The sequence below is a fragment of the Hylaeus anthracinus genome, unplaced genomic scaffold (genome assembly GCF_026225885.1).
Source record: "Hylaeus anthracinus isolate JK02 unplaced genomic scaffold, UHH_iyHylAnth1.0_haploid 11994, whole genome shotgun sequence".
Lineage (NCBI taxonomy): Eukaryota > Metazoa > Arthropoda > Insecta > Hymenoptera > Colletidae > Hylaeus > Hylaeus anthracinus.
Window position 1 is genome coordinate 8214542 of NW_026534341.1, and position 11308 is coordinate 8225849.

Consider the following 11308-nt stretch of genomic DNA (forward strand, 5'->3'; position numbering starts at 1 on the left):
AATTTACGCAAGCAAGGTTTTAGTCATTTGTAAATATATCTTTTACGAGTAATTTGGTGGCTTGGTTGTTAAAAAATTTGTACAGGGTGCTGAGATATGGTTACTGGTGCTATAGTATATTTCACTATCATGGTTTAATGGCAACGAGGTGTGTCCTCTAAAATATTGATCTAAAATCAAAAACGAATTAAACATATTGAAGTGCCAGAGTAAATCTAACAAATCCATTAATTTTCAGAGCCTATTTTATTTTTAAATTGATATTCAATATAGCATGGCAGTCGTTTAAAATTAAAATATAAATTTTCCAAGCAAGGGTTGCTGATTTCGTGACAATTAAAAAAATAATTTAAAACTCGGAAGAAGACCCTTTACGAGAAGGACTGTGTTATAGCATTTTCCTCCCCTCCTAAGTGTACATGCATCCTTGAGGAACTGTTTTCCGTTCGACTTTTGAACACCAAATCGGACCTAAGTTGACGACGTACTTTTGTCGCTCTTGGCTGTAGGTGCTAAGCGTGATGATTCGTTATCTCGCACCAGACGATGATTTGTCTATATATACATATATGTATATATATCTTTTTTTTTTTTGAGAATCTTATGTAGACTGGCATCCAGTGGTGATGGCACGCAAACGTCCTCAGTTGAGCGAACACGCGGTCGGATCGCCACGGTCCCTCTGCGTTTAGTTAATTTTGTTATTTGATTTAATGTCGACTTCTTATCCGGGACCCGACATCTGTGAATGGTTTCGCGGCCTCTTGTAAAATACAAAATACACGGACACACATACAAAACACGTTTATTAATTAATAAAATCACAAGTTTTTAGAAAATCACACTGACTGTCGTTCGTTCACTCTGCACGTTGGGTGGACCTCAGCTTCCTTGACCAACGATCTGCGACAAGTCTCTTTCATACCCTCCCTCATGAATTAGACAAATAACAACGGTTACAAGAGTAAAAGTAACAGCAAAAAAAAAGTATAGCTATCAAAGTGGAATAAAATAAAAATCAGAAGCAAGCAGAAAAGACAATTAGTTGATCTGTTGCTCGAAAGAAATAAGGTCCACCCTACTGTAAACGTCTTGTCCACGTTCGACCACATCCATGTAACGTGGGATCGCCATTTCGGATCGACGTACGAGGTAAGTGTCTACTGGCAATTTAAAAAATTGAAATTTCGCGGTTGCAGTCCTCGCGACGAGATTAATCGAGCCAGCTTCCCAAACTTTTCAGGTTTCCAGCTAAATTTATCGAGATAAATTTTCGAAGATAGGGGAAAAGTTTCCAGGTGAACCGGGTTTACGAAAATTCCGCAAGTTTCCTCCGAGCATGGGTAATCGTCCCACTGTTTAGAACGTAGCCCAACAGATCGCAACCCCTTTCGGACTGGCCCACCTCAAACTTCTTCATTCATGACCGACGACCATGATCGTGCACTAACGAGCCGGATTTCGTTTTACAGGTACCGATGAACGCCTCTCTGTCCACGCGCGATATTCCCCCGCGACACGTGAATAAAGTAAACAAACGCTTATTGAGAGCTAGCGAGCAATGCTCCGCTCGCGGACAACTGAAAGGCGTCTATTGAATATCGAATTTCACGGCCGTGATTTCCGCGCGGCTGGAACTTTTAATAATAAAAAAAAAAAAGGTAAAATAGCCGTCTAGTGGTGTCTTTGTCCCCGCCGGGGGGTGTGAAGCCGCGGATCCAGAGCGGTATCGTTCTCCTCGCCCGATCCAGTTATTGCCAGCTGTCACCGGCAGTAACTGATTCTCACGCGATGCAACGTTAATGAGAAACACGCTGGAAAATAGTATAAGAACGCGTACTTTCGCGGAACTGGCCACTGGCGAACGTTCTTCGAACGACGTTTCGATTTACGTGGACAATGCTTGTTTCTTCGCCGTATGACAATTCCTGGTTTCAGCTTTGGGTGGTGGCAGGCGATGTCTCATGGCGAGTACATCACTCGAGATGGCAGCGATGTGCCACGGCGTAACGCGTACACTCCGTGACAGAATGATATGGCATACCTGGATATATTATTTGCATTTCGTGTCTGTGGTGATTCTTGGAGGCGCAGGGGTTGGAGCTTGGGCACCATTTTCTTGCGTTTCGGTTTTTGTTAGTTTGAGGGACTTGTTAACGTTGAGTTGAGAACATTAATTTTCTTACTAGGCTATTGTTAATATTGGAGTGATTTTGGCAGACTTTTTTGTGAGCTGATTTTTTAATTATAATTTAGTACTCATTGACATACGTGAAAAGATCAATTTAAAATTCAGAAGTGATGATCTTGGAAGGTACTATGAAACTTGAACATTACTTTTACGTGTAATTATAATTTCTAGAAGGTTTAGCGTTACACTAGCGCTATCGTAGCATTGCCATAACGTTTCAACCGTTTCCTGGACCCATTTTCTTGGCCCTCGTCGTCTTGACCCGTTAGCTCTCGATTCCGGCTCGCAGATGGTATCGATCCGTTTTATAAAAGTTGATAAACTTTTTACATTGGAATATTTTCGCGGCAAAGTGTAGGTTGCGTTGAAATATCCAATATTCGAAGAACGAAGGCATGAAAGAAGAATATGGAAGTGAAGGTTATTGGGAAAATACAATTTCCCCTTCTGTTGTGCATTATCGACTGAACAGTTTTTGTTCTTTCCCGACGCGTCTGTTTGAATGATACTGTATATCGCGATACAATTATAATTTGGGAAATGGAAACGATTGCGATACATAGTTTTTCATCCTGTTGATGGTAGTTATGCTACGAACAAATAGACTTGATGAAAGACATAAACGTACTTCCAATGACCAACATTTTATTTACAAATCTTTGTTAATACAAGTTTGCTAATGAAAGTGTCAAGGATTGCCGAAATAGTAAATAATTTGAAGTAGTGATATAAATAATCTCCCTAAAATCTACTGAAATTAAAATCACATTAAAACAAAGTCTTTCGCAAAGGTAGAAGTCACTTTTCTGGAGACAAAACATTCCACTTCGAATAACCTTTGACGCCTTACAGTGGGAAATAGAGACGTGGGCGGAATAACGTACGTAATATGCTTTTAACGTAATCGCAATTTCGTTGAAATGCTTTTAATAACGAACAATAGAATTGAATATAATGGCCATTGCTTCTATCGCGCGTATCACTTTGTCCATGTGTGTACGTACATACGATGAACGGAAACTATCGCGCGGCAACGGTATAACTTGAATACACACGGCGCATAAGCGCGGCACACTTACACGTTTAAATTGTCGCACACGCGGGGGACCGTAATTGGCGGCCAGTGATACTTGTAAATTGAGTTTCGTCCCCTGTAAAATAGATTCTGAAAGAACCAAGTAATTTCACCTTTCGCAACAAACAATTAACCGACTAATCGAGCGTAACGAACTCGTCAAAACCTTCTCGAATGAATTAAAATAAACTAATAACTCGAGCTGCACAAAACGAAACGCGCATCGGAATTGAAACGCCCAATCCAGACTAACATAAAATATTTGTTATATTTTTCGCGATCTGATTAATTTTACATCAATATTTTGCATTGTTTTCGTGTGGATGTTCAATTCGGATTTTTTAGGTACTTTGCTTGAATTTGTTTAGGTTTTATTTATATTCTTTTTTATTTCAAATGGATAACTGTGAACCTTTCTATACATTAGACTCTATGTAATGACATGAATTATTTATTGGTGTGTCACAGGACACCAGCGCCGCCAGCTGAGAAATTGGCGCCGCGTGGTGCGCAAGCTGGGTGCGTAGCAAACTACTCCTCGTCTACTATTCAAGATCGATGTATCATATTCCTGAGAGAATCAAAAGCTATTCTTTCATTCATTTAAAGTCTTCTCTCTTAATGACTGGACGTTAAAGACCTTACTAAAACTCTCAAAAACCTCTGGTATCACAGAATATTCGAATCGATTCCAACGTTCGAAGTCCCAAACGTCTCCAATCCTCCTCGAGACCCAGACTGGAGCCTCTAACCGTTCAACAACCACCAAAGGCCCGCGGACGCTATTGGTAGCGCGCTAACATTCGAAAGTGGCCCGATTCGTGGACGGTCGAAATGAAACTTTAATAATAGCGTAAAAAGCTGGGTTTAATGGGCGCGCAGACGGCCGGTGATACATTATTTTCGAGCCGACACTCTTCTTGCGATGGAATCCCTTTGAGGACGTGCAACTGCTGCAGCCATCCGCGCGCTTTGTTCCGAAGGAGCACAAAAAGAGCAAGGGGTTGGACGAAGGGACCTAGACGAGGGGGGGATGTCGAAGAGGGGGGGGGGCTACTGGTGGCGGTAGGGCAGAGAAGAAACGAAAACAATCGATACTGTCGGAACAGGAAAGCAAGGCCAATCGGTCTGTGCTCTATTCGCGGAGTGGCCAATCAAAATGCCTACTACGTCGCCGGCAGGCCCGCTAATTAGACGCCACGTAAATCAAGTCCTGAAACTCAACGTTAATTAACACGGGTTTCTGTTGGAGTTGCTTACCCGCCTATTTATCGAACGACACAAATGCAATATGGTCGAACACGTGCGCGTCCGTTAAATGCCTCGGCCTCCTCGGCTGCGGGAAATGCCAGAATACTAGGCGGCGCGCGGCTGCGTTCCCGGGTATTATATCCATAAGTTTATGCCACTTTAAATAAAAGTGTGTATAAATAGACGGCGGATGCACGGCCCGCGATGGCCGCCGGTTGTTTCGACGTCGCGCGAAAAGCGATGCGCTACCGTTGCGCTCGTTAGAATCGCCCTACCTCCCCTTCGTGTCCCACCGACGCCGATCTGGGCGAACGTGTCACCCCTAACGATCGCGGATCCTTAATAATAGCAGGCACCGAGTTTTTCCTAATTGACTATCGCTAACTCGTTATCGAACTGCCTTATGGAGGCACGAAACAGCGACAGGGCAAATTAGTCGCATTATGCGGCTGTTTTTTAATCCGTTCGTGACTCTATTTGCTGTTCGTCGAGGCTAAGTAATACTTGTTTACTCATTGAAATATTCCTGTCTTGCATTGATCCGTAACTTACAGGGTAATCCATTGCTGCTACTAAAAATGCGCGGAAACTTCTCTTGCGATCAATTATTCGTGCGAAATGGAATCGAAAAGTCCTTTACCATTTCACGGTGTGATGTTTCGTTACTGAGTTACGAGCGATCAAAGTTTGATGAGACTACTAGCGCGCCATTTTGTCTATCCCAGCTGATTCGCACGGCACACACGAGAACACGTGACTGTTCGCGAGCGCAAAAACTTGAACTCCTTATATCTCCATAGCGGAGCGTCTAATTGAAAAACGGAAAACAACTTTTCGATTCGTATTGACTCAAAGAATCGATTTTAAAGTAAAGTTCCATACTTTTGTTAAGACGCGAAAGAAAATGTTTAATGTAGAGAAACATACGTAACTTTAATATCTTTTTCTATTAATATAGTAAACCTCGCCAACCTCCGCGAAAGGAATCAGATTGGTTTTCCTAAAACATCCCGCTTCAAAAATCCCGAAAATGTGATACACGGCGCTGTTGTTGTCCCAACGGATCATAAATTAACCTGTTACTCTAACAGGAATTTCGATTCGATGTCGACTAAAACGAGTTAAACGGGTCGCGAATACGTTTCACCTTAATTGCAACACTGCTGCCTGGTCTGGGCAGGACCAGAGGGGAGGGATTGCTTTGATTTTTACGCGCGGCAAAGGCAACGTCGAAGCTTATCGTTCCGGGATAATTATCGTTGTTTCGTCAGCGGACGGTTGCACGAGGCGACAGAGTCTTTCGAGACGCGGGCAATTCAACGGCAGCGGTGGAAGGGGTCCAACGTTTCTGGAACTTTGGCGGTAATTAACAATCGGTCCGCGCATAACAAACTGAATTTAATTAATTGCATAACTGCACGGAGGTCCGTGCTTCGAATCGAACCGGGTACATATTGTTGCAGCCACCCTTCTGCCCCTCATCGGCCACCGGCAATTAATTATAGCATTCCGGGTTAGCCGGGGAATTAATTACGTCCAGAAGTTGGACGTTGCCGGGGGATCGTTAGAAATCGTCCTTCGTTAGAGTTAAGCGAGCACCGGCCCCGCTAGTTATTGATGGTTTGTGGTTCCTCATCGTCCTGATACTGACAGCCCCGAGTACTCCGCCAGCAATTCCGCGTTCGGCAAACGGACGCACTTTGCATTTTAATAAGATCGAGCGTTATGAGATTCACGAATCGAGCGTCTTCATTTTACCGCACCTTTTCACGTCGACGCGTTCGTTTCGAACGTACCGGTGCACCTTTCGACTGGCGACGATGCTCGAAACTAATAAATAAGGGTACGAATACTTATGGGACTGGCTGTATGTGTAAGTACCGCTACTGCAACAACTTATCCGAGCCTAGGAGAAGTGCACGTGTTTCGTGGACATTTATTTATTAGATATTATCCGACGGTCGATTCGAACAAAACGGCACGAATTCAATGAATTGCTGCTCCGGTTAGTTCGCTGGTAACTGTACCTGTAATACCCAGTCCCCCGCGAGCTAGTACATCCCTCGAGTCTCCGCAACTCCTCCAAGAACACCATCTTCCGTCCCGTTCCTCTTGCCGGACAAGGTCGCTTACCCCAGCGCGTTAATTAACGATCCATTAAAAGACGAAGGAACAACAAACGCGGTCTCACCAGATTACGACTCCTCCGTTGTCCGATCGTGCTGAGCCATCTTCGACGACCCCTCCGCTCCTCTCTTCTATCCGTTCTCTTAACGTTGGCCGTTCGTTGCGTGCAATGCCGTGAAATAAGAGAGGAAAGCAAAAATAAAAGGAATATATTAAGAGTATCTCCGCGGCGTTCCCTATCCCGACGGGGTCCGTTCGGTCTAATTTCTAATTATTCCGCCGGAGTGGCTCTAATTAGCGTAGGTAGCTACGTAGCCTACAACTGTTTCCCTCCTGTCAGGGGGTGTGGAGCCAGGAGCCTAGGTAAATAAGCTCTGCGGCTGTGTTCGTGCACGTGTGGCGTCCGCCATTTACGGAGGATTTTATCGTACACGTTGCAACGCTCGCTGCCTTTGGCACAATAATTATTCCGCCTTCGAAGCGATACTGCCTGCCACGGACAGCCAGATCGAACGTGTCGACGCTCCACCCGCGCCGCCACCCCAAAATAATAATACGCGACGACTTATTCGGATACGCGGTCGAATCGAGCCGGTCGATCCGCTGTCTGAATTGGAAGAAGTCGGGAGTTAATTAACCTGGCTCAGATCCTGGCCCTTCGGCGTCCCCCCAGGCGTCTTCGACACGGGAGTTTTTGCGCACCTTCCCCTGTGTGTCGCAGGTTAATTGAAACTGTGCATACAGATGTCAGTTTTCTATGTACTGGTCATTCGTGTGCTCCTACGACTGAAACGACAGCAAGTAACGGCATTGCTCGATAGATTCGATGTGAATGGAAAGGGATCATGGAGAGTTGAAGTTAGTTCTTGGAAGATACATTTGGTTACAAAATGTGAGGTGACGTTTCAGGTCAGGTTAGAGCTAAACTGCAAGGTTCAGAAAATAGCGTTACAATGATTGGAACAAAGAACTTTTAACGATAAGTTTATTGTAATTATTACTTGAATACAAAGCGCGTGTGCTTAAGGAGGGTTTGCAGTCAGCAGTGAGACTGGTTCCTTAAAGTCCTCCTCGAATCCCCTTCTTGGTGACTCTTCCTATATAGTGCGATAGTTACTTTGGATAACGAATCTTCTTTAGACGTTGCAGAAATAGTCGATGGAACGTAGCAACTAGTTGCAACGTGGAGTATTGCCCCCCACATCTTTTTCCTTTATTTCCTGCGTGAAGGAGGGAATAGAGGAATAGACAGATCGGACAGGAGACAGTACGTAAGACGAAGAGAGTTGACGGGGCCGCGAGGGCGAGGGTTGACACCGAGGAGGCAATTATTATTTTGAGTGGTTGGCGACGGAACGCCGGTGATATTTTATTTAAGATACAATCGCGTAATAGCTCGCTTCAAAGTGGATAGATAACTTAGTTCAGGAGGCGAAGGGTGGACGGTTCGGGTGAAGGTTGCGATGGAGAAAGAAGAATCTCGGGGCACCGTCAAGGGAAACGGAGATGGTAGAGGAATAAGGATGGTACGAGATAAAAGGTGAAGTTCGAGGGGAGAACAGTGCGAGAACGGGCGATTCTACATTAGTAAATTACCTGCGCGGTGTCTTGGGGGCTCTGCAGGAAACGATAGCTGTTTCTTCAAATCCGTAATTGGCCATGAATAATTGGGGCGTCCTGGCGCTGCTGTTGGCTTTCTTTGACACCTGAAACGCGGCTTTTTTGCGATATTAAAAAGAAAAGAAGCGTGGGAGATCGTAGGAGGGATGTAGAAAATAAAGTATTCGAGGGATTCCGATGGAATTGCTCTAGGGACGCTGGCACGATAAGATGGAATAAGAGAATTGTTTTACCCATCAGGTACTCAGGTTACCGATGAGTTCATCGTATACGACCTACATGTCTGCATTACCAGCAGAGTGACCTGTCTTACCAATCAAAAGTGGTCTACGTAACCGAGTGTCAACTATATCTTTTAGACTCGAGAGTCATGTCTATCTCCTATCGAGGACCAAGGAGTCTACCTGATAAGAATGTTCATTCTTGGATTTATAATAAACAACGACAGGGTACGAACCCGACGATGGTCACGGACAGAGAAGCGGAATAGGTAGGAACAACAAAGAGGGAATTCGGTACCTCTGTTAGCGGTCGCGCGGCAGGGAGGTTACCCTCGACCATCGCAGGCGTCGCGACTGATTGAAAATTGAAAATACAATCGCGTTCTTTGATAGGCGTGCTCGACGGAACGGGCTGAGAGGGAGGATATCGTATTTTTTCATTCGCTAGGCGCACCACGAAACTCTGTCGAACGGCTAACGAGTTCGCGCCAGTGTATCGGTGACGATGAAACGCGGGCGCCGCGAATTGCGGCCGAGAGCAACGACGACGGGGGAGGAAAGAACGTCAGCAAAGAGGGAAAACGGGATGGCGGGCGAGGGGGAGGGGGTGGTGAGGGAGTCGGTTGGCGTGTTCGATTTTCCATGGAACGCGGTAGAGGTGGCCGCTGGCGAACCGGGCAAATCGATGGGAAAAGTTAGGACACGCGTGCGAACACGTCGATATGACGTTATCCAATTAAAAAGCTGCCTTTGTGTAACCCGATCTGTCGCAGCCAGCAGCCTCCGCCGTTACTCTTCCAATCTAAACCAACCCCCCTTCGCTCCTAGCAGCGGGCTGAAAGGCTGCATCCAATTAGTACATACCTTCCGCTCTATTGTAGCCTCGCGCACGGGAATGGCTGCGACAACTTGAGGACGGTATCTTTACGCGAGCTTGCACGGGACTTTTCGCCGGTGAAAACAAAAATACACACATACACACACACACACACACACACACACACACGCAGAAGAAAGGATGAACCAACGAAGCCTTAATGAATGGTACTCGTTAAAACGGCCAGATCGATAATGCAAAGACATCGACTTACCTGCGTTTGAGCAAAAAATAGCGAACGAGCTGATTCCACTTACTCGCGTTCTATTTCGTTAAGACGATGAAACGCGCCATTGTTTCGTGCGCTATTGTTGAGAGAGGCTGCTTAGCAAGAATCGCGGTATGATTTGCATTGGGAAAACCTGTCGAATTGGTTGTCGCGTGATTCGTGTCATATTTTTGGATAAATGCGGCATCGATGGGACTTCAAAAAGCAGGTTGAGTAAGTCCTTTAGTGGTGGGTAAATTGCGCAGCATAAAGAGTGGGATATCACAGACAAGCCATATTTTAACGAACGAATGTCCTGTATCACTAGCAACGTGGTCCAAAACTATTAACAGATAAATTTCCTTTCCCATTAAGGTGGTTTGGTCAAAAATGATAATAGTTCAGGTCGTCTTATAACTTTGACAACTAAAAATTTACACCTTAATACACATCTGTGTGAAATAAAGGGTTCAATGTATATATACATTTTGGTATCAGGAGAACATGATATGCTAGGAGGTGGCACGAAGAATATTTGGTAAGTATCAAATTCTGGTCCGACTTTACATTTTGGTATTAGGAGTACATGGTATAATATGAAGAGATGGAATAACTTTTGTTTCTAGCTTGATACTTACATTGTAGGAAGTGTCAGTTGATGTCAGGAAGTGTTAGGAATCGCTAGATGGTATTAGGAGTTGCTAGGAATTGTTAGGAGATATTACAGGTTGTTATGGGATGTTGTTAGAAGGTGTTAGGAGGTGTCAGGAAATGTCAGGAAATGTCAGGATGTTTTAGAAGGTGTTTAGGAGACTTTAGAAGGTATTTTGGAAACGTTAAAAGGTGTTAGGAAATGTCAGAAGGAGTTAAAAGAGGTGCCCCTTCCATGCGGCTACCTGCTCTAGCCGATTTGTCGGTTCGGTAGTCATTTCGTAGGCGCAGACGTGCCCCTTGCCCCCGTTAACCTATGCAAGCCGCTTTGTTGTTTCGGTTGCCATCGCGTAGGCGCAGAGGTAGGTGCCCCTTTAGTTCGGCAACCTTTGGAGCTGGCTTATCCTTTCGGTTGCTGTCTCGGAGGCGCGGTGGTGCCCTTTTACCTCGGCAACCTATGCTAGCTGGTTTGTCGTTTCGGTTGCCATCTCGGAGCCGCGGGGATGTCCCCATAATGCGGCAACCTATAATAGCCGGTTTGTCGGTTCGGTTGTCATCTCAAAGTTGCCGCGTACTCGATTGATTTGTATTTGTCGCCTATACACTGTCATCTACCACAGGAAACCGAACCTACTAAACGTTTGTCTTCAATAGCTCTTAGGATACATAATTTGCGCTTGGTATCTCGCAAGGTAAGGGGAAGAAATTTGGACGTCCACTAATCATAGTGGGAGGAGGTCCTAACTTTGTCCCAATCTATGGCTAGTATCTGGTACTGATAACGTAGGAACTGTCATCACGATACGGATCGATGATGTTGAAAGTGACAGCAAAATTTCGTGGCGACATCTAGTTGCGGAAGGAGAAAACATTATGACAGACTATCTTACGAGTAACTTCATCCGCTAGTTGATAGATGGTGCTTTTTAAGAATTGGTTATTGATCCAAGCATTATAAATAATACTATTTTAATAAATAGTATTTAGTAAACATGTATGGTAACGTTTAAATAATAGCATCTCTTGAAAATGAAATAATGAGTCTATCTAGTACCTACTTATCTTAATAATAGCAGAAGGGATATCA